Below are 25,417 nucleotides of genomic sequence, written 5' to 3' on the forward strand. Positions count from 1 at the left end.
AAAAGCTGCTAGTTTTGAGTGGGGACCAGAACAAGAGAAGGCTCTGCAACAGGTTCAGGCTGCTGTGCAAGCCACTCTGCCACTTGGACCATATGCTCCAGCTGATCCAATGGTACTTGAAGTGTCAGTGGCAGAGCGAGTTGCTATTTGGAGTCTTTGGCAGGCCCCTATTGGTGAATAACAGTGCAGACCCTTAGGATTTTGGAGCAAAGCTCTGCCATCCTCTGCAGATAACTACTCTCTTTTTGACAAACAACTTTTGGCTTGTTACTGAGCCTTAGTAGAGACTGAACACTTAACCATGGGACACCAAGTCACCATGAGGCCTGAGCTGCCCATCATGAACTGGGTGTTGTCTGACCCACAGAAACATAAAGTTGGACATGCACAGCAGCACTCCATCATTAAATGGAAGTGGTATATTTGAGACTGGGCCCGAGCAGGACCCGAAGGCACAAGTAAGTTTCAGGAAGAAGTGACCCAAATGCCCATGGTCTCCACTCCTGTAACAATACCTTCCATCTCCCAGTCTGCACCTATGGCTTCATGGGGAGTTCCTTATGATCAGTTGACTGAGGACGAGTGAACTCCTGCCTGGTTTACAGATGGTTCTGTGAGATATGCAGGCGCCACTTGAAAGTGGACTGCGGCAGCACTACAGCCCCTTTCTGGGACCTCCCTGAAGGACAGTGGTGAAGGGAAATCCTCTCAATGGCCAGAACTTTGAGCAGTGCACCTGGTTGTTCACTTTGCTTGGAAAGAGAAATGGCCAGATGTGTGATTATATACCGATTCATGGGCTGTGGCCAATGGTTTGGCTGGATGGTCAGGGACTTGGAAGGAACATGATTGGAAAATTGGAGACAAGGATTTATGGGGAAGAGGTATGTGGATAGACCTCTCCAAATGGGCTAAAGAAGTGAAGATAATTGTGTCTCATGTGGATGCTCACCAAAGGGTGACGTCAGCAGAGGATGATTTTAACAATCAAGTGGATAGGATGACGTGTTCTGTGGAAACCAGTCATCTTCTTTCCCCAGCTACTCCCATCATTGCTCAATGGGCTCATGAACAAAGTGGACATGGTGGCAGGGATGGAGGTTATGCATGGGCCCAGCAGCATGGACTTCTACTCACCAACGCTGACATGGCCACAGCTTCTGCTGAGTGCCTAATCTGCCAGCAGCAGAGACCAACACTGAGTCCCCGATATGGCACCATCTCTCGAGGTGATCAGCCAGCAACCTGGTGGCAAGTTGATTACATTGGACAACTTCCATAATGGAAAGGGCAGCATTTTGTTCTTACTGGAATAGACACTTACTCTGGATATGGATTTGCCTTCCCTGCACGCAATGCTTCTGCCATAACTACTATCGGTGGACTTACACAATGCCTTATCCACCGTCATGGTATCCCACACAGCATTGCCTCAGATCAAGGGATTCACTTCACAGCAAATGAAGTGCGTCAGTGGGCCCATGCTCATGGAATTCACTGGTCTTAGCAAGTTCCCCATTATACTGAAGCAGCTGACTTTACAGAATGATGGAATGGCCTTCTGAAGACACAATTACAGTGCCAGCTAGGTGGCAGTACCTTGCAGGGTTGGGGCAATGTTATCCAGGAGGCGGTATATACTTTAAACCAGTGTCCAATATATGGTGCTGTTTCTCCCATAGCCAGGATTCATGGGTCCAGGAATCAAGGGGTGGAAATGGGAGTGGCACCACTCGCTATTACCCCTAGTAACCCACTTGCAAGATTTTTGCTTCCTGTCCCCTTGACCTTATGCTATGCAGGCCTAGAGGTCTTAGTTCCAAAGGGAGGAATGCTCCCACCTGGAGACACATCACTGATTCCATTGAACTGGAAGTTAAGAATGCCACCTGGCCACTTTGGGCTCCTTATGCCTCTGGATCAACAGGCAAAGAAGGGAGTTACCATACTGGCTGGTGTGATTGATCCTAATTACCAAGAGGAAATCAAACTGATATTACATAATGGAGGTAAAGAAGAGTATGTCTGGAATGCAGGAGATTCCTTGGGGTGTCTCTTAATACTACCATGCCCTGTGATTAAAGTTAATGGAAAACTACAGCAATCTAATTCTCACATGTGCACTAATGACCCAGACCCTTCAGGGATGAAGGTTTGGGTCACCCCACCAGGCAAAGAACCACAACCAGCCGAGGTACTTGCTGAGGGCAAAGGGAATACAGAATGGGTGGTGGAAGAAGGTAGTTCTAAATACCAGTTACGGCCACGTGACCAGTTGCAGAAACGGGGACTGTAATTGTTATGAGTATTTCTACTTTATACGTGTGCATCAAATATTTTTGCTTCCTTCACTTATAAAATATTAGCTGTAAACAGGGCTAGTGCATTTTCAATCATACACGTGTTAGTTGTATCATGTTAGGCACAAGTATGACTTTCTAATTGTCTTTATTCAGAGATTATGTATGGTTTAAGGAGATGTGTACATGTGCCAAGTTGACAAGGGGTGGACTGTTATGGTTGAGATAGTGTGTCAACTTGGCTGGGCCATGATCAGTGTTTTAATGTAATCACTCCCATGATTGAATGTACTGTGAGTAGCCAATCAGATGAAAGGGAGTCTCCTTGGGGGTGTGGCCCAAATCTGTATATAAGCAGACGTTCTGTCTTTTTGCTCTCTCTGGATCCTGTGGCTGCTTCCTGTTATCTCATCTCCTATTCTTGGGACTTGAGCTGTCAGCTTATCTGCCAAATCTGGGATTCGTCGATCTGCACAGCCTGTGAGTGGGAGTCCTGCTCTCCGACCTTCCGATCTTGGGCTTGCCAGCTTCTGCATCTGTGTGACTTGGGAGAGGCCTTTACCCTGATCCACAGACTTGGGACGTTCTAGCTTCTACAATCACGTGAGCTGTTTCCTTGATATAATATCTCTCTCTATATATATATTTATACGCTTTACTGTTTTTGCTTCTCTAGAGAATCCAGCCTAAGACAGATGGTCTCTAAATTCAGGTGGGATACACTCTAGGTCATTCTTCAGCTCTTGTGGACTTGTTCTAATTTTATTCAGTTTCAACTGGAACTTGCATATAAGCAGCTGATGGTCTAGTCTGAAGTTGACCCCTGGCATTGTTCTGACTAATGATATTGAGCTTTTCCATTGTCTCTTTCCACACATTAGTCGATGTGATTCCTATGCATTCCATACGGCAAGGTCCATGTGTATAGTTGCCATGTATTTTGGTGAAAAAAAGTATTTGCAAAGCAGAAGTCATTCGTCTTGCAAAATTCTGTCATGAGATCTCCAGTATCCTTGTTATCACCAGTGTCATATTTTCCAACAACTGAATTTTCTTCTCTGTTTACATCTTTCACATTCAGATCATCAGTAATTATCAATGAATCCTGATTGCATGTTCAAGCAATTTCAGACTGCAGAAGTTGGTAAACATCTTCAATTTCTTCATCTTTGGCCTTAGTAGTTGGTTTGTAATTTGAATAATAGTCATATTAACTGGTCTTCCTTGCAGGTGTATGGCTATTTTCTTATCACTGACAGCATTGTACTTCAGGATAAATATTCAAATGTTCTTTTTGACGATGGATGCAATATCATTCCTCTTTGTCATTCTCAGCTTAGTAGACCATATAACTGTCCAATTCAAAATGGCCAATACCAGTCCTTCTCAGCTCACTAATGCTAGGATATCAATGTTAATGCATTCCATTTCATTTTTGATGATTTCTAATTTTCCATAGATTCATACTTTGTACATTCCACATTCTGATTATTAATGAATATTTGCATCTGTTTCTTCTCATTTTGAGTTGTGATGCATCAGCAAATGAAGGAAACGAAAGCTCAACTCCATCCATGTTGTTAAGCTTGACTCTATTTTGAGGAGGCAGCTCTTCCCCAATAGTCTTTGTTGGAGTGCCTTCCAACCTGAGGAGTTCATCTTCAGGCACTATTTCAGACAATGTTCCACCACTTTTCATAAGGTTTTCACTAACTAATTCTTTTCAGAAATAGACCACTGGGTCATTCTTCTCAGTCTGTCTTAGTATGCAAGCTCAGCTGAAACCTGTCTGCCATGGGTGACCCTGCTGGTATCTGAACATTGGTGGCATAGCTTCCAGCATCACAGCAACATTCAAGCCCCCACAGTATGACAAACTAACAGATGTGTGTGGAACAGTTATCATATGACCCAGCAGTATGCTCCTAGATATCTAACCAAGAAAAATGAAACATATGTCCACAGAAAAGCTCCCACATGAATCTTTGTAGCAGTATTATTCATAATAGCCAAATGATGGAAACAACCCAAATGTCCATCAAATGATGAATGGATAAACAAAATGTGGTAAAGCCATATAATGGAATATTATTCAGCAATAAAAAGGAATGGAGTATCCATACATGCTACAACATGAACAAACCTTGCAACCTTAATATTAAATGAAAGAAGTCAGTTACAAAAGACCATACTGTTATGATTTAATTTGTAGGAAAGGTCAAAAATAGGCAAATCTATACAGACAGAGATTGATTTCGTGGTTACTTAAGGCTAAGTGGTCATAAATCAGAATCAGCTAGACTGCAGCTAACAACAACAGGGCTGAGAGGATGGGGAGGTAGGAGGGTGATAGCTAAAGGATATGGGGTTTCTTTATGAGGTGAAAAAAAAGTTCTAAAATAAAATTTGGTAATGACTGTACATGTTGTTGTTGTTGTTAGGTGCCATCGAGTCTATTCCAACTCTTAACGACCCTATGTACAGCAGAATGAAACACTGCCTGCTCTTGTGCCATCCTTACAATTGTTGCTATGTTTGAGCCTATCTTTGCAGCCACTGTGTCAATCCATCTCATTGAGGGTCTTCTTTTTCACTGACCCTCTATTTTACGACGCATGATGACTTTCTGCAGGGACTGACCCCTCCTGATAATGTGTCCAAAGTATATGAAACAAAGTTTTGCCATCCTTGATTCTAAGGAGCATTCTGATTGTACTTCTTTCAAGATAGATTTGTTCATTCTTTGACAGTCCATGGTATATTCAATATTCTTCGCCAACACCAAAATTCAAAGGCATAAATTCTTCTTGGATCTTCCTTATTCAATGTCCAACTTTCACATGCATATGAAGTGATTGAAAACACCATGGCTTGGGTCAGGCACCTTAGTCTTTAAAGTGACATCTTTGCACATGTCTGTGAATATATTAAAAATCACTGAACACTTTAAATGGGTGCATTGTATAGTATGTGAAGTATATCTGTTATTAAAGATAAAAATAAGCATTTATCACTTAGACTTACCTACTGACATACTTAAGGACAAGATAATAGGATGTCTGGGATTTGCTTTAAATAGTGCATCAGGCTTGGAAGGAAAAAAATACCACATCCATAAGCTGATAATTGCTGAAGCTGGGTAGTTGGCGATTCATTATACTATTGAATTCACTGTTACGTATGTTTGAAATTTTGCATAAAATAATAATAAAAAAAAGACTACCATGCAAAGTTCATTCCGACTATTTCAGAAGTGAGAGGACTGACACCTCTCTTAATAAGTTATTGTCCAGACGCCCTGCCCCGGGAAATATTGAAGGGAATCTGAGAGGTTTGGAAGCCATGGAGTGAGACCTGCTGAGCACAGGGGCTGGTTGAGGTGAGGGCCTTTCTGCTCTCCTGGCACTCACTGTCTCTGCCATGCTGACTATGGTGGTAGACGTGGAGCTAGTGTGGGGATCACATGAGATGCCCCCTACACTCATATCCAGAGGTATTGCAGCATGAAAGAACATCTTGGGAGAGGAAAGGACTAGGCCAGCTCAGGTTAGGAAACTGAGGCAAAGGCTGAGGACAGGACTCATGAGTCCTGGGAGTCCAGTTTCCCTCACAGAGGTGGCATGAAGTCCACCTTTCTCAGGCCTTGAGGAGACCTGTCCTCCACACTCCTGTTGGATGAGCTCAAAGTCTCTGCCTACTTCAGTCTGGCACCCTGAAGATTTAGGTAGAGATGGATGGGGTGAGGGTAAGGGCAGAGAAAGCTGACATGACACTCTCAGCCTTGCAGACAGGAGTAACTCCTCGCCTTTGACAGAGTTCTGGGCCCCAAAGACACTCAGGCCTGGGGGACCAGACAGACAGATGGAGGAGGATGGGAGCCCTCAGGCTCTGGATCCTGGTGTCTGAACAGCTTTCGAAGACCTTTATGCAAATCACTGGATGTGGCGCTGTGCCAAGGACTTTACTTACAGACAGTACTATTATCTTCATTTTACAATGAGAGAGCCCAGAAAACCAAGTCCCAGGAACTTTCCTAAATCTTACAGTCTCAGTGGTTGATCTCGGATTCCAAGCCAGGCTGTTTGACTATAGGATCAGTATATTTAATACTAATCTATACTCACATCTTGGTCCTCAGGGAATTCACCGTGTCCTGACTTGACCTTGGAGCATGGGTCCATGTATCAAGGCATACCCAACGGACACACAGGGTGCAATGTTGTCTGATGAGGGCTCCTTGTTTGGGTTGGGGAAGATGTGCAGCTGCTTCCAAAATGCTGTTGTTGTTAGGTGCCTTCGAGACTGTTCCTACTCATAGCAACACCATGTGCAATAGAAAGAAACACTGCCTGGTCCTGTGCCATCCATACAATCGTTGTTATGCTTGAGCCTATTGCTGTAGCCACTGTGTCAATCCATCTCATTGAGGGCCTTCCTCTTTTTCGCTGACCCTCTACTTTACCAAGCATGATGTTCTTCTCAAGGGACTGGTCCCTCCTGATAACAAGTCCAAAGTACATCAGACAAAGTTTCACCATCCTTGCTCCCAAAGAGCACTCTTGCTGTACTTCTTTCAGGACAGAATAAAGGGGGAAACTACACCGATTTTTCATGTAGCTCTTTTGACGCAAGTCTAGGGGTACAGAATTGTGAGGGTAGTTATAAAAAGACAGCCCCTTCTCCCACACTCTGAACACTTCCTTTTTTTCTTCGCAAAACAGGTGAGTTACTGTCTTAGTTATCTAGTGCTGCTATAACAGAAATACCACAAAAGGATGGCTTTAATAAACAGGAATTTATTCTCTCACAATTTAGGAGGCTAGAAGTCCAAATTCAGGGTGCCAGCTTCTGGGGAAGGCTCTCTTTCTCTGTCAGCTCTGAAGGAAGGTCCATGTCATCAATCATCCCATGGTCTAGGAGCTTCTCAGCACAGGGACCCCAGGTCCAAAGGACATACTTTCTCTTGGCTCTTCTTTCTTGGTGGTATGAGACCCTTTGTCTCTCGGCTCGTTTCTCTCTTTTATGCCTCAAAAGAGATTGTCTCAAGATACAACCTAATATTGTAGATCAAGTCCTGCCTCATTAACATAACTACCTCAAATCCTGCATCATTAATATCACAGAGGTAGGATTTACAACACATAGGAAAATTACATCAGATGACAAAATGCTGGACAATCACCCAATACTGGGAATTGTAACCTGACCCTAAAAATGTCAGTACATTTCCATTAGTCCTTAAACTAGCCCAAGGCAGATTTGGCTTGCCCAACATGCGCAGAATGGCCAGCTGTGACTGCTGACCAACCTCAACAGAGGACACAGTAACAGGTGGAATGAATCAGAAGAAAAATCATCACCCGGACCCTATTCTGAAGGGAGAGGTCCGACAAGAACTACGTCACATCCTGTTTCCTGGCTGTCTTCCAGAATTTTCCCTCCCCAGTACATCTGTGCTTCCGCCATCTTGCTGCCCATACCACATACAAGCTCTTCTTCCCCATAGCTCAGGAAATTGGATCTGAGGAACTTCCTCATAGCTCCTTGCTCTGAGCATTGTAATAAAGTTTCTTTCTCAAAAACTAATGTCCAGATTATTGGTAACTCTAAGCATGTTGGAAAAGGACTCACCTTCTAGGGTTTGGTAATAGAATTGTGGCCTAGCCAAGTTGACACATATTTTTGGGGGACACAATTCAATCCATAACTGTTACTAATTAATCATCATTCCACATTGTTCAGAGATTTCCTTCCCAGTATGTAGGAATCTGGAGAAGGATGAAGGAGGAGGAAGTGCAACTGGGAAAACAGTGTTAAAATATCTTGCTTCCCAATTTCAGAACTGGACATGGAGACTGTAAGGAATGGAGAAACTTAGTCAAAGTATCTCTGTTGAACACCTGTACTTGAGAAAGTTACTACTTAAGGAACAAGTAGGTAAAAAAAAGTACAGGAGTTGTTCTTCAGACCAACTTTCTTCTCTTGAACCCTATTCTACCCCACTGGAGTCAATAGGGAGCCTTGGTGGCGTAGTGGATAAGAGCTCGGCAGCTAACCAAAAGGTCGGCAGTTTGAATCCACCAGATGCTCCTTGGCAACCCTATGGGGCAGTTCTACTTTGTTCTATAGGGTCACTATGAGTTGGGCAATGGGCTTGGTTTTTTTTTTGGTTTGGAGTCAATAGATCAAGTTTGCTATCTCTTGGAAAAGATAGCCTGTTAAATACCTGAAAATATTTAGGTGATTGGATTTGGGTGGCTGGTGGACCACGGTAACCAAGATTAGGGAAAAGTGGTGGAGAAGAATCCTTCCCCGGCTAAGGGCAGAGGTTAGAGAACCTGGCCTTAGGCACTGGGGATAGGTCCTTCGTCATACTCACAGGAAGAATGAGTCTTCCTGGCACTGGCTGGGTGGAAAGGCCCTGGATGCCCAGCAGGATTCTTCCTGTCATAGCTCCCCTTCCATTGCAAAATCTCCCTGAAGGGAAGTGAGGTGGGTGGTTGGGAGGAATACAGGTGGGAAGGGGACTAAGTTCATCAGAGGGAACAAAGTGAGCCATCAGGAGGATTATGTAACTCTTAGATGCCTCAGAAGAGTTGGGACAGAGACACCCATGGACCTGAAAGCCAGCAGGTGCCCCTGTTTGGGAAAGAAACCCAAGCCCTTCAAAGTGTTCCAAGGGCGCAGAGGCTCTGAGGACCTATCAACCATGGTGAGGGTATGGCTTGGAAGGAACTGACAAATCAAGAACCTCAGAGGCATATTCAGGCCACCCTGACCTCGGCTCTCTCCCCAGGAGCTCTTGCCCTGCCGGTTGCTGCCTCCACTGCTGTGCATCTCTGAGGCCACTCTGGAGCCCTGCAAGCTGGGCGATGAACAGTCCTGCTGCGCCTGTAACTTCTTGGAATGGCAGGCCAACTCATCCAGCAGCTATCAATGTATGGTTGCCGTCGAGGTGGAGAGCCTTTGTGGAGGCAGCAGTCTTGAGAAGTTTCTAGAGAGCGCCTATACCGACCAGCAGCAGTACATTGATGCGGTAAAGGCTCTACCCTGGTGGCAGCTCACAGTGGGTGGTGGGCCACGGAAGGTGCCTGGATGACTGAGCTGCAGCAGTGGCTCAAGCAGAACCTCAAGGTACTGAGCATACTGCAAGCACACTTGCTTTCTTTTTTCCACGAGCAGCTCTGCATCTTCCAGACCCTCACCAACCTAGACTTGTCGGACAACCCTGGACTGGGCGAGCGTGGGCTGGCCGCAGCCCTCTGTCCACTCAAGTTCCTAGTCCTCCAGTATCTGAGGCTGTGTGACGCAGGGGTGGAGACGCCTACCAGAGTGTGCGCGGGGCTTGTGGAGCCACTCTGCAGCTTCACCGCCTAGACCTCAGCCAAAATGCACTGTGCACCACTGCAAACCCCATTGCCCCTGGGTGCTTCTGGCCCAGCACGTTGAGCTCCCTCCACCTGTCATTTGCTGGGCTGGAGCAAGTGCCTAAGGGACTACCGGCCAAGCTCAGTGTACTGGATCTCAGCTGCAACCAGCTGAACAGGGCGCCGTCGCAAGATGCTGCCCAAGGTGGAAAACCTGCCACTGGACAGGAATCACTTCATGGACCCTGGAATCACCAAGCCCCACGAGGACCCAAAGAACTCAGGAGTACCTGGAGTTTGTGCATACTCAGCCCTGGCACTGCTCCCAGGGGCCAGAGGCTTCTCCTAAGGCACAGAGGAGAAAGGTGGATGTTGAATGCGCTCATGTTGCCCTGGCTCCTCCGAGGAAGCCACTTCAGGAAGTCTCCACAAAACAAGCGTCTGCCCTATTTTTATTCAGATCTTAAACAGACAATTGGTATTGTCCATTCAATAGATCTTTACAGGGTGTGTGGTATGGGCTAGTCCTGAAATCCTAGATTTCCTTCATTCTAATGGCCTAGTTACTCAACAGTCAGGAAATCAAACGACGCATTGCGCTGGGCAGATCTGCTGTAAAAGACCTCTTTAAAGTGTTAAAAACCAAAGGTGTCACTTTGAGGACTTTAAGGTGAATCTGACCCAAGCTCTGATATTCTCAGTCGCTGCACATGCATGCGAATGATGGGCAATGAATAAGGAAAACTGAAGAATTAATGCCTTTGAATTACGGTGTTGGCAAAGAATATTGAATACACCGTGGACTGCCAGAGAATGAACAAATCTGTCTTGAAAATACAACCAGAACGCTCCTTATAGCAAGGATGGTGAGACTTTGTCGCATTACTTTGGACATGTTATCAGGAGGGACCAATCCCTGGAGAAGGACATGATGTTTGGTAAGGTAGAGATCCAGTGAAAAAGAGGAAGACCCTCAATGTGATGCATTGACAGTGGCTGCAACACTGGACTCTACTTGTGAGGATGACTCAGGACCAGTGTTTCGTTCTGTTGTACATAGGGTCGCTGTGAGTTGAAACCGACTGGATGGCACCTAGCAACAACAGTTACCCTAACCCCCTTCCCCAAGGAAAGGACTGCAGGGCGGACGGGGCAGGGTAAGTTCCCCTGGAGAGAGTTGTGTGGGGGAAAAATGCTTATGAGTTTCTGCACAGTCAGGGCTTTCTGAGCAGAATACTGGCACCTGGACTCATAGATGTTGGAATGGTAAATGCTCCTGGAAGATACAGAATGTTGCCTCTCTGGTGCGCAACCAGAACCACCTGCCCCCATTCGAGGGTAATAAAACCCAGAGCCATTTGCTTACACGCACACACACTCTCTCTTTCCTATCCTCCAAAGGAGGAAGAGCAACTGTACCACCTGTCCTATATAAGCTCTGAGTTTCATAAGTTCAGGAGTCCTCTCCTGTGGTGTAAATACCCTCTGCACACACAGGTACACTGGCTCTCACTGAGATACCCAAAGGGAAATGGGGATGTGGGGAACTGATGCAAGCTGCTCTGGGATTAAATAGTCCATCTCTGAAGCAGAGATGTTGTAGTTCTGTTAGTACATATGTGTATAGCTATGGCAGCCTGTCTCTTTGACTTGCAAATAGGGTAACATTTCAGACCCTCCATAGCTTCAGATTTAACAGTCTGTGCTCTGTAAACGTCATTAACTCAGAGACACAGGGAAGCAGCCAAGAGGTGCTGTTCTTTCTGTGAGCCCTTTCTTCATTTTATTGAGGAGACAGCCACACCCATCAGAGAGCTAGACACCGGCCTCACAGAACAAACGGGAGCGGGATGGGAGGAGGTACATAAGCCCAGCCCTGTTTCCTGCCTCCCTTCTCCATCCAGAACTGCACAGGTGAGAAAGCAGTATAAACATTGATAGGAGAGTTACACAGGTCACCAGACCACAGACTCAAGAACCTCAGAGGGTGACTAATTTAATTTCCAACCTGAGTCAGGAAATCCACTGAAGTGTCTCCAAAGAGGTCTTCATCAAACTCGTTGGGACATGTCTAGTGTCAAAGAATAAATCACCTCCAGGCATTTTCTTACGTTGGAATACCTCTACTACTCTTCATCACACAGCCACAGGGCCCCTGCTCCACATCAGGCCTTGTGCTAGGAGCTTGCTGTGCCAAGATAAATCAGAAGCATCTGTGCCCTCAGGCACCTCTCATCCAGTAAGGGAGAGAGACAAAAGATAGTTGTGATTTAATGGAAGGGAGGACCTAAGATCTTACTGGAAAAGAGACATTAAATTTGGACATCAAAGATGAATATAAGTCCTGTACAGAGGACATCCTAGGAAAAGGGGGAGAGCATGTTCAAAGTTTCAGAACCCTTGAAATGTATGACCAGACCTGGGAATTGTAACTGGTTTGGTATGGTTAGAGATCCTGGTGAGAGGAGGCTGGAGATATTCATTCTTTCATTCATTCAAATGTCTATTATTTGCCAGGCACTATGCTAAAGCCTGAGAATACAGCAATTACCAAAGCTTAACAAGTTCTTGCTCTTATGGAGTTCAGATTCTGATTGAAGGGTGGCAATGAACAAATTATAATATAATCTGACATAATATTTGAGATTGTGACAAGTGCAGTGCTATGAAGAAAAGTGAAGCAGAGCAAGGGGACAGACAGAGTTGAGGATAAAGACATTATATAGGATGGTCAGAAAAGACCTCTCTGATAAGGGGATATTTGAACAGAGAACTGAGTGAATGGAAAAGAAGAGCTTTCAATATTAGGGGAAAAAGTGCTTCAGAAAGAGGGAAGCGGGAGTGTCATGATCCTGAGGTCTTTGGGGTGTTGGAGGAACAGGAAGGAGGCCAGTGTGGTTGCAGCACAGTAAGAAAGTGGGAGAGAGTGATAGGAGATAAGATGAGAGAGGTAGCAAGGGCCAGATCATGAAGGGCCCTGTAAAGCAATTCTACCCAAAGTGAGGTCCAGGACAAGACCAGTCTGCAAATTGTTTGTTACTGCACAATGATGAGGTCAGTACAAAGTCAAGAATAACTGTTTAGAAACTTTTATAATAATTTCACATTGCAGCAACCTTTTTATTGTATTTTATAAAAATGACACCTGCAGTGGATTGGAACTTTAAAAAAGAAACTGGTCCTTTGTCATAGAGAGTTTGGGAAACACTGTACATGGAGAGCATAGTAAGCACTTTAGCTCTGGCTCTGAGTGAGATTGGAAGCCATCTCTTCTCTGAGCAGAGAAGACATATAAGTAAGGGCATGTCCTAAAGTGACATGGAGGCCACCCTACAGAGAATGAGGAGCCAATAACAGGTTTATAGTAGACAAAGGAATGGGGTATGTTTGCAAAAGCCCACTGGTGGCCATGTCAAAGATGGATTGGTGGATTCCAAGGGAGCATTGAGGAGGTTATTGAATGAGTCTAGGTGAGCAAGGGTGAGGACCTAAACAGGACCTCAGTAGCTATGGGGATGGAAGTAGGGGAAGGATGGCTCCAAGAGCACTTAAGGAAGCAGAGCTAACAAGTCCCAGGTTGACTGAATGTGGGGGCAAAGACTTATAAATGGCCCAAGTTTCTGGCTTACGTGATGACGGGGGAGTTTGTGAGGATAGAAATGCAAAAGGAAAAAGAAGATTTTGCAGGTGGCGGCACTGAAGAGTCTGATGTGCCTCCAGGACCTCCAGATGAAGACGTCTAGCAGCCAGGGGAGGTCTGTAGCTGAGGAGATGGGTTTGGGAACTATATACAAATTTGGGAGACTTCTGTGTAGAAGTAGTTGTGGAAGTCAAAGCTCACCAGCCTAGGAGGTCATAGAGTATGAAGAGGAAAGGGTTGAGGAAAAGAAATTAGGAAATATTGGTCAAATTTAAGGATGGAGGGCAAAGGCTACTCAAAGGAGACAGAGATATAGTAGGATAACTCAGAAATTGAGGTGGGGGATACAGGGACAGTGTAGTCAGAAGTTCGCTATGCCTGCCTCTCTATTCTCATCTTCAGTCTATCCTCCCAACTCCCACCCTGCCAACACAGCTCTTCTCTTTGCCTGGAATGTCCTAGTCATTCATTTATTCATTCATTCAACAATTATTGACTTCTCACTACATAGCAAACTTTGTTCTAGGTACTGAGGACACGTCAGTGATCAAAGCAAAAAGAGTTCCTCCTCTTAATGAGCTTACATTCCAGTGGACAAAGTATCTAATGAGTTTGAAGATGGTCAGCGTTATGGAAATCATAGAGCAGAGTAAAAAGGGCTTAGGAGTGCAGGGTGGGGGCTAAAATTGCAGTTTTATATGCTGTGGGTAAAATAGACCTCACTGAAGGAGGTGACATCTAAGCAAAGACTTGACTGAGCGAGTCTTGCAACTTTCTGATGGAACAGCATTCCAGGTCAAGAAATCACTCAGTGCAAAGGCCCTGGGAGACATAGGAGATGCGGGGAAAGAGAATGAGGGGCCATGATGCTTAAGGATTATACGGCATTATAAAGCTTTGGCTTTTACTCTGGTTGAAATAGAGAATTTTGGATTAGGGAAGGATTTTGGACAGATGGTAACTAAATCTGGTTTATGTTATTAAAGGACCACTCTGGCTGCTATGTTGAGAATAGACAGTAGGGGGAAAGTTATGAGACCAGTTAACTACAGGCAGTTCTTGGGTTATGAATGTCTAACTTACGTACAACTGTGGTTACAAACCAACCCTCAAAAAGCCTATTATATTAAAAATTTTAAGTATATGTTCATATAACAAACATTATTATTATTATGTTAGAGATGTTTTAGTGTATCTGCTGTTTATGCATAGAAAGGTACACTGTATACTATATATTAAAACAAACATTTAACTGATATTAGATACAAACTGTACCTAAGTCTTCAAACTTACGTGCAAATTCGACTTAAAGACAGTTTTAGTGATTGCCTGTATAAAATCTTCTTTATTGAGTTGGAAATAGTATTAAAAAATTCAAGTGTGCATATCAATAAGTCATTATAAGTGATCACAGATTGGGAAACTAACTCTGGGATCTTGTGTATGTGTGTGTGTGTGTGTGTGTGTGAGAGAGAGAGAGAGAGAGAGAGAGAGAGAGAATTGTATTTCCTGAGCTGAAACTAATTTCTCTCACAAAAATTCTTCCCTGATGAACTCTTTCTATGATAATCTATTTTTAATATAAATAATCATCTGGAGAATATGGTTCTAACCAAACTGTAACCAAAAAGTTAAGCAATCTAAAGTCTCCACCACATACATTAAGAGTAAGGCAAAGGCAGATGAAAGAAGGTAAAAAAGAATGTGTTTGTATCAGTTTCCCCAAAAGGTGGAGAGAAGTGAGGGCAAGGAATGTCGTACACTCGCAATGAACTTTCTAAAACTGTCCACTGGGGAAAATGGATCTGGAGAACATGCAAATCCCTAAAGTTTGAGGAGCCTTTTGCACCTAGTACTTCCATGTGTTTTTGATATGGCATTATTGTGTTGAGAAGGCAAAGACCTCACTTTGATTCATTTTCTACAACTAAAAACCAAATTACTCTATAAAAGGTTGCATCTCTCTATATAACATCCATTTTTTATCAAACGTATATTTTAATGCCTGTTTTATTGAAAGTAGTAAGCATATTGTCAATAAAAAAAGAACATTAATTTTAGAGGTGAAGGAAAATGGTTAGTCCAGAGGTCCTATCTCCTTGACTCATGTAATTCAAGGTCCTTGGGGACAGGTTCCGGGACACTATTTTAGCAGTTAGTAAACTACACTGTTTGTAAAGACATTGATTTCCATTTCAAAGCTGCTTCACTTCTTTTTAGCCAACTATCTTTAGCATGGCAGAGGTGGAGGTAAATTTTTCACCTGAGTTTGATTAAATTAACTGAGTTAGAAGCAATTAGCAATGTGATAATACGTCATAAAGAATGTAGTTGAGAGAATGTTTAGGACTTATTTATAATTATCTGTTTTTGAAAACTTTTTTTTTTTTTTACTTGTTAAGATGCATTGGGACTTTGTTTATAAAAAGACAGTTAATTTATGAGCCCAATATTGGGACTATTTATACCGTCAGATTGTAATAAGATCTTTGGACTCTAGACAGTGATCTCTTTGACAATTCTATTGTTAATATAAAAGAAATATTAAAAGAAGAAAGAGGAGGAGGGAGAGGAGGAAGAGGAGAAATGAATAACTATTAAAAATTTCAAGGTCCTTTGGATCTTAAAATCTGAATCTTTAGACTTTCTGTTCTCAGTTAAGGAGCCCTGGTGGTGCAGTGGTTAAGTACTAAGTGGTTAAGGGCTAACCAAAAGGTCCATGGTTCAAACCCATCAGCCTCTGCATGGAGAAAGACGCAGCAGTCTGCTTCGGTAAAGATTTACAGCCTTGGAAACCCTACGGGGTAGTTCTACTCTGTCCTATAGGGTCCCTACGTGTCGGAACTAACTTGAGGAAAGCAAGGATTTTCAGCTATGTCAACTTGGACAGGAGAATCAATTTTTTATATTTTCCGTTTCATTATCCCTGAAATAGGGAAAACGGTATCTTCCCTGTTGTACTCACAAATAAATGACCTTATACCAAAGTATTTAGAAAATAAGACATTATTTTGATACAGACATTTAGTAATTTTATTATTTCACCACCAGGAAGAATAAAATAAAATAAAACATACAAGGCAAGGATGCAAAGAATGTAAGAAAATAAAGAAGCACATAGGTTGTTTCTTGCCAAATAGGTTATTTTTGTAATAAAAAATGCAAGCAGTATAAAAATGTTTAAAGGGTAGAATGGGCTGACCCATTACAGCCGCTGACCCCACCTAGTACACATGAAGAAGAGTACATGTCGTGAGAAATTAGGTGTGTGCAGTATTGTAATGTTAAAGAATTTGCAAGCAATAGACTTCAGCACTGTTACTAATGTCAAACATGGAGACACTTAAAAGGGGCTTTGATGAATATGGAATTGCATTTCCATAGTTTCCCCTAGACACTTCAATTCTTTCTCTTGCTGACTTTTCTAATTGTCTTCTTCAATGTAAATTTGTGTTTTTTCAAGATGGAGACGTTTTGAGAACAGTATCATTACCAACAATAATATTGCTGTGTTTTCAAGTTTTTGAGATTTAGGAAATTTCGGCAGTTGAGGGTGAGCCTATCACTCATGTATGTGTAAATATTCTGGCAGTTCTCCTTAAATAGGTCCTCACTTGTATCTATTTTATTTTTTTTGCCACTGAAGTGTATGAGATAAGCGCAAGTTGGCTTACCTCAGTTTTTCCTAGTTTCAAGGAAGTTCATAGGATTGTGCCAAACCTCTGTTTTCAAGGATCTGCAACATTCAGAAGTGTATGTGCACATATACGGGTGTTCCTGCGTCACATGTCTTGAATACACAATTACAATACTTGACTAGCCTGAATCACTATGGCGTTGGCTTCTGCCTTAGATGTCCATCCAGCTTCTATCTCTTTCCAACATCATGATTCTGAAGAGGGTCCTACTCATCCCTTGCTTCTGCTAGTTAGGGCTTCAGAGATGATGGCCAGATATAGCAGTTGGGTCCAGCTTCATTGCACCCTTCTCTTGAAGATTCTTGATGAAATTGCTTTAACTTGAGTCTGTAATGCATAGGTGACTCCTCGTTGCAATTCAAGTGAGGAAATTTATAGATAAGAATAAGCAAGAGTATTTAACTTTGTTTATTTCAACTCTTGAAGGCTGTCTTCGTCATCTTGCGTTGCTATAACAGAAATACAAATTGATTGGCTTCAGCAAATGGAAGTTTATTCTCTCACAGTCTGGTAGGTTAGAAGTCCAAATTCAGGACATTGGCTCCAGGGGAAGGCTTTCTCTCTCTGTGGGCTTTGGAGGAAGGTCCTTGTCATCCATCTTCCCTTGGTTTCGGAGCTTCTCTGCACAGGAACCCCAGGTCCAAAGGATGCACTCTGCTCCTGGTGCTGCTTTCTTGGTGGTATGAGGTCCCCATGTCTCTCTGCTCACTTCTCTCTTTTGTATCAAAAGAGATTGGCTCAAGACATAATCCAGTCTTATAGATTGAGTCCTACCTCATTAACATAACTGCAGCTAATTCTGTCTCATCAACATCATAGAGATAAGATTTACAACACATGAAAATCACATCAGATGACAGAATGGTGGACAGTCACACAATACTGGGAATCATGGCCTAGCCAAATTGATATACATATTTTTTGGAGATACTATTCAATCTATGACAAAGGCCATCATCTCTTCTGCATATTTTAAACTCCTGCAGGGACAGTGGTGTTTCACTTGTAAAGTTAAGGATTGGAGAAGAGCTATTGTACTTCCCAGCCTTACTAATGCATTCACCCTTCTGACATGCCGCCTGAGAAGGGCAATGTTCAGAAATCAGCGCAGAGATACAAGTGTGTTCTCACTTGATATTTACTGCACACCTAGTAGATGCCAGTTTCTAACAGATTTCAATGAATCATCCCATTTAATTCTCACAAATAACTAACTTCATGGAATAATTCTTGAAAAAGGACTAGGCTGCTCTTCACCCATCATACCTTCTACTAATGAGAAGAGAAGAAGCAGAGTAGAGCAAGGATGGCTATCTACAAATACACAACATCTATGTGTTGACCTGGAAGATATCAGTGTTCACTCCTGGCATATGTCTATGACTATGATTATACTTTTATCTCTACCTCTACATCTAGCTCTAGTTCTATGGACATCACATCCACATCTGTATCTGTTTCTATATCTAAGCTACGTTTATCCATATCCACAAATAATCTAGCATCCAGTGAGTTCAGCCAGGGGAAGGAACCAACAGTAACTTGGAGGGAGAGCAGAAAGGAAGGCTTGGATATCCTTCACTGTGGTGTTTCCATGAATGTATGTGTCTCTGATGTGCAGATCACAGATCCTGAAAGGAGGCTCATTACATCCTATGCTTCACATATCTGTATTCCAGTAACACCCCTTTTGGGGGTCTTCAGTCTTCATGGATGGGAACTAAGTTGGCTGTTATCAGCTTCAGACACTGCACCATCCCTGCAGTTCCCCTATATCCACCCACACTATTATAACTAATTGTGTATTAAACTCTTCCCAAATTATCTCTTTTTAAACGTGCCTTTAATTTTCTGCTGGGAGTCAGTATAGTTCCAGCTAATCCTCAGAATATTTTATGTTACTGTTTGATCTCAACTAGATATTAACCTCAACTAGATTCGGAGTAAATTACATAATACATTTAATTTAATTTAATGTGAAGGTAATTTATTCATCCATTCATTCACTCAAAGATATTGAGTGAATTCCTTTGATATAGCAGGTGTGACGGTTAAGGTTGTGTGTCAACTTGGGTGGTCCATGATTCTCAGTGGTTTGGCAGTCATATGATGTTGTGATCACTTTCATGATGAAATTTGATATTATGTGATCACCTCCATGATGGGATCTGCTGTGAGTAGCCAATCAGTTGAAAAGGAATTTCCTTAGGCTTGTGGCCTGCATGGAATGTAAATGGATAGTCTGGCAAAGCTTGGGGGTTTTTTGCTTGTGCTGGGTTCTGCAGCTGGCTCCTGTTCATCTGACCTCCGGTTCTTGGGACTTGAGCTAGCAACTTACCTGCGGACTTGCCTGCCCATCTTGAGACTGATTGATCTTCAAAGCCTGTGAGCAAGAGCCCTGCTGTCTGACCTGCTGATCTTGGGTTCACCAGCCCCGGCGGCTATGTGAATTAGGAGAAGCCTCTATCCTGACCCATGGACATGGGACATTCCAGCCTCTACAACCACGTGAGCCATTTCCTCGATATAAATCTCTCTCTCTATATATATATATATATATATTTATGCACTTTACTGGTTGTGCTTCTCTAGAGAACCCAGCCTAAGACACCAGCCACTCATCTAGACCGTGGGATTTAAGCTGCAAACCAAACAGACCAAGTTCCTGCTCTCATGAGACTTATGTTCTAGTAGGGGAAGCAGGGAAAAAAAAAGTAAAAAATAAATATTGTAAAATGGTGCGAAAAGTTTTTGGCAAATATAAAACAAGGTGAGGGAGACAGGGCAGTGTAATTTTGGGGTAGTCACTGTTTTGGATAGCATGGTCATGGAGAGCCTTTCTGATAAGATGGCACTGAGCAAACACTTGAAGGAAGCAATTGACAAGCTTTATTTATTTCTGAAGGAAGAGGTGCCCAGGCAGAGGATACAGGAAGTGGAAAAACTCAGAGGTGGGAGCCAGCTCTGCATCCTCTCAGGAGAGAATTAGAGAGAAGAAACTGGTGGAAAAATGTCAGGGTCATATAAAATAAAATCGTTTAGGGCACTTGCCTTGGCTTTTACTTAGAGTGATGTAGGGAGCCACTGTATGGTTTTCAGTAGAGAAGAGACATAATATGACTTAAATTTAACAAGACTCACTTAGATTGCCATTTGAGAAATAGATTGTAGAGGGTCAGTGTGGAAGCAGAGAAACCATTATAATACTGTTGCAGCAATATTGCTGGTGGCTCAAGCCATGGTGCTTGTGCCATAGGATGATGAGATGCTCACTGAACCATTTCTTCATGGACGCACAACTCAACCTCATTTTCCAGCTTCTTTGCATCTGTTGTTTTGTTATTAGATGCCATCGAGTTGGTTCCAACTCATAGCCACCTATGTACAACAGAATGAAACACTGCCCGGTCCTGCGCCACCCTCACAATCATTATTATGCTTGAGCCCATTGTTGCAACCACTGTGTCAGTCCTTCTTGTTGAGGATCTTCCTCTTTTTTGCTGACCCTCTACTTTACAAAGCATGGTGTCCTTCTCCAGGGACTGATCCCTCCTGGTAACATGTCCAAAGTATTGGAGACGAAGTCTTGCTATCCTTGCTTCTAAGGAGCATTCTGGTTCTTTGCAGCTAGATGGGGCCATAAATAGTACCCGTCATCGGAATGTGAGTGTAAATTTTGTGTCAATTCTGGTCAAGGGAGTTAAGAAAGAATATGCCTTCTCCATGTCCTCTTTCTCTTATCCCCTCAGTGATATTTAGAAGTTGATGCCTAGGGCATTAGCAATTGGGATACCTATTCTTAAAGATGTCAATTAATGGATACATAAATTTAGATTAAATTGACATCTTAGCAATATTGGATCTTCCAGATACTGAACAATGTATATCTCTCCATTTATTTAAGTACTCTTCATATAAACTCAGAAAAGTTTTGTAGTTTTAAGTGAACATATCTTGCCCATAAACCAATAAGTGTTTCATATATGTTGCTGACATGGTAGTGCTAATTTAAACTTGTTATTGATTATTGCTATTATGTAGCAATGAAATTGATTTTGGATATTGATATTGGATCTTGAAACTCTTCTGGACTCGTGTATTAGTTTTAGTAACTTTTTTGTAGATTCGATCAACTTTTGTACACAGATGAGCATGTTTTCTCCAAGTACAGAAAACTTTACTTCTTTCCAATCTTGACGTCTTTAATCTATTCACTCTTGCTTTACTGAACTGGTTAAATCCTTTGGAACTGTTGGAGAAAAGACCTGGCAATCTGTGTCCATAGAGATTGTTGTTTTTGTTGTTAGGTGCTGTCGAGTTGGTTCCGACTCATAGTGACCCTACACACAACAGATCGAAACACTGCTCAGTCCTGCGCAACCCTCACAGTTGTTGCTATGCTTGAGCTTATTGTTGCAGTCACTATGTCAATCCATCTCTCTGAGGACCTTCCTCTTTTTCACTGATCCTCTACTTTTCCAAGCATGATGTCCTTCTCCAGGGACTGATCCCTTCCAATAACGTGTTGAAAATTATGTGAGACATTGTCTCACCACCCTTGCTTCTAAGGAGCATTCTGGTTGTACTTCTTCCAAGACAGATTTGTTCGTTCTTTTGGCAGTACACAGTATATTCAATATTCTTTGTCAATGCCACAATTTAAAGGCATCAATTCTTCTTCAGTCTTCCTTATTCATTGTCTACCTTTTGCATGCTTATGAGTCAATTGAAAACACCATGGTTTAGGTCAGGCACATCTTAGTCCTCAAGGTGACATCTTTGCTTTTTAACAACTGATTTGTCCAATTAAATGTGTCTTTTGATTTCTTGACTGATGCTTCCATGGGTGTTGATTGTGGATCCCAGTAAAAAGAAATCCTTGACAACTTTAATCTTTTCTTTGTTTATTATGATGTTGCTTCTTGGTCCAGTTGTGAGGATTTTTGTTTTCTTTATGTTGAGGTGTAACCCATACTGAAGGTTGTGGTGTTTGAGCTTTATCAGTAAGTGCTTCAAGTCCTCTTCACTTTCAGCAACCAAGGTTGTGTCGTCTGCATAACAAAGGTTGTTAATGAGTCTGCCTCCAATCTTGATGCCCCATTCTTCTTCATATAGTCCAGCTTCTTGGATTATGTGCTCAACATACAGATTGAATAGGTATGGTGGAACTTTGTCCTACTGTGGGGGCTTGTGTGTTGCTGTGATACTGGAAGCTATGCTATCAGTATTAACATATCAGCAGGGCTACCCATGGCAGACAGGTTTCAGCTGGGCTTCCAGACTAAGACAGAACTGGCAGTCTACATCTGAAAAGAATTAGTCAGTGAAAACGTTTTGAATAACAGCAGAACATTGTCTGATATAGTACCAGAAGATGAACCCCTCAGCTTGAAAGGCACTCAAAAGACGACTGAGGGAGAGATGCCACCTCAAAGTTGAGTCAACCTTAATGACGTGGATGGAGTCAAGCTTTTGAGACCTTCATTTACTGATGTGGCACGACTCAAAATGAGAAGAAACAACTGCAAACATCCATTAGTAATCAGAACCTGGAATGTACGAAGTATGAACCTAGGAAAATTGGAAATCATCAAAAATGAAATGAAAAGCATAAAGATCAATATCCTAGGCATTAATGAGCTAAAATGGACAGTTATTGGTCATTTTGAATCCAACAATCATGTTCTACTATGCTGGGAATGACAACTTGAAGAGGAAAGGTGTTGTATTCATTGTGGAAAAGAACATTTCAAGGTCTATCCTAAAGTACAAAGCTGTAAGTGATAGGATAATATCCATAAGCTTACAAGGAAGACCAGTTAATACAACTATTATTCAAATTTATGCATCAAACACTAAGGGCAAAGATGAAGAAATTGAAGATTTTTACCAACTTCTGCAGTCTGAAATTGATTGAACCTGCACTTAGGATGCATTGATAATTACTGTTGATTGGAATGGGAAAGTTGGAAAAAAAACAAAAAAAGGAAGGATTTGTAGTTGGAAAATACAGCCTTGGTGATAGAAAAGATGCCAGGATCCCATGAGTGAATTCTGTAACATCAATGACTTCTTCATTGCAAACACCTTTTTTCAATAACATAAATGCCAACTATACACATGAACTCTGCCAGATGGAATACACAGGAGTCAAATCGACTACATCTGTGGAAAGAGACTATGGAAAAGCTCAATATCATCAGAAGAAGGCCAGGGGCCAACTGCAGTTCAGACCGTCAATTACTCATATGCAAGTTCAAGTTGAAACTGAAGAAAATTAGAACAAGTCCATGAGAGCCGAAGTATGACTTTGAGTATATCCCACCTGAATTTAGAGACCATCTCAAGAACAGATTTGACATGTTTAACACCAAAGACCAGATAAGTTATGGAATGATATCAAGTACATCATACATGAAGAAAGCAAGAGGTCATTAAAAAGACAGGAGAGAAAGGAAAGACCTCAATGAATGTCAGAAGAGACTCTGAAACTTGCTCTTGAAAGTAGAGTAGCTAAAGCAAAAGGAAAAAATGATGAAGTATACGAGCTGAACAGAAGATTTCAAAGGGCAGCTTGAGAAGTCAAAGTAAGGTATTATGATGGCATGTGCCAAGAACTGGGATAGAAAACCAAAAAGGAAGAACACTCAGCATTTCTCAAGCTGAAAGAACTGAGGAAAGAACTGAAAAGCCTCAAGTTGCAATACAGAAGGATTCTACGGGGAAAATATTAAATGACACAGGAAGTATCAAAAGAAGATGAAAGGAATACACAGAGTCACTATACCAAAAAGATCTGGTCGACGTTCAACCATTTCAGGAGGTAACATATGATCAGGAACCTATGGTACTGAAGGAAGACGTCCAAGCTGTACTGAAAACACTGGCAAAAAACAAGGTTCCAGGAATTGACAGAATACAATTGAGATGTTTCAACAAATGGATGCAGCACTGGAAGTACTCTCTCATTTATGCCAAGAAATTTGGAAGACAGCTACCTGGCCAACAGACTAGAAGAGATCTATGTTTATGCCTATTCCCAAGAAAGGTGATCCAACCGAATGTGGAAATTTTCAAACAATATAATTAATATCACACACAGACAAAATTTTGCTGAAAATCATTCAAAAGAGGCTGCAGCAATATATTGAAAAGGAACAGCCAGAAATTCAAACCAGATGTAGAAGAGGATGTGGAACCAGGGATATCATTGCTGATGTCAGGTGGATCCTGGTTGAAAGCAGAGAATACCAGAAAGATGTTTACCTGTGTTTTATTGACTATGCTAAGGCAATCAATGGTGTGGATCATAACAAATTATAGATAACATTGCGAAGAATAGGAATTCTGGGACACTTAACTGTGTTCATGAGGAAGCTGTACATGGATCAAAAGGCAGTAGTTTGAACAGAACAAGGGGATGCTGCATGGTTTAAAGTCAGGAAAGATGTGTGTCAAGGTTGTATCCTTTCAACGTACCTATTCAACCATAAAGATTACAACCTAGGAAACCCTGTGGGATCACTATGAGTCAGAATCAACTCAGCAGCACACAACGACACTGAGGCATAGCTATTTAGTGTATTCTACCCAATGCTCCATTAAATATGAGGTTTTCTAGTCTGGCTAGTGGGACTAGGCATGATCTATGGCACTGTTTGAGGTACAGTATGATTGGATAATCTTCTTTTTGTATCAATCTTGTACCATGCTACCTCACTGTACTTGTGTATTAGTTTTAATCACTTTGTGTGTGTGTGGATTTCTTATGATTTTCTATTTATAGGATCATGTTGTCAGGAAACAAAAAGAGTATTACTTTTTCCTTTCTAACCTTCATGCCTTTTATTTCTTTTACCTTGCCTGATTGCATTGGTTAGAACCACTAGTATTATGTTGAGTAGATGAGGCAAAAGTAAATATACTTGCCTTTTTCCCAATCTTAGGGGAAATACTTTCAGTCTTTCAATATTAAATATCATATTTATTGTAGATTTTCATAGATGCTTTTAAAGTTTCACTCTATCTGCATTTCATACTTTTTAAATGTTGTGCTTTTGTTTTTATCCATATTAAAATACATTGTAATTTCCTTTGATTCATTTTTGTTCCTTTTTTTATTTACTGATTTCTTTTATATTAAATACTGTGTAGTATGCCATTTTAATCCCCATCCTTTTTTTTTTTTATTGTATTTCAGTTGAAGGCTTACAGAACAAATAGTTTCTCATGAAATAGTACTACACATATTCTTTTATGACATTGGTTAACAACCCCACAACACGTCAATCCTCTAATTTCTTAACCTTTTTTTTGGTGAAAATAAACATAGCCAAAGATACACCATTTCAAAAATTTCTACATGCACAGTTCAGTGACATCGACTATGCTCTTCCAATTGTGCTGCTATTC

The 25,417-nt window shown here is 41.9% G+C and overlaps 1 pseudogene; it reads left to right on the top strand.

Moving 5' to 3' along the window:
• Positions 1-8,913: 8,913 nt before the first annotated feature.
• On the top strand, positions 8,914-10,016 carry LOC101348270 (monocyte differentiation antigen CD14-like; annotated as a pseudogene).
• Positions 10,017-25,417: the final 15,401 nt, after the last annotated feature.

Source organism: Trichechus manatus, unplaced genomic scaffold, assembly GCF_000243295.1.
Source record: "Trichechus manatus latirostris isolate Lorelei unplaced genomic scaffold, TriManLat1.0 scaffold00072, whole genome shotgun sequence".
Classification (NCBI taxonomy): Eukaryota; Metazoa; Chordata; class Mammalia; order Sirenia; family Trichechidae; genus Trichechus; species Trichechus manatus.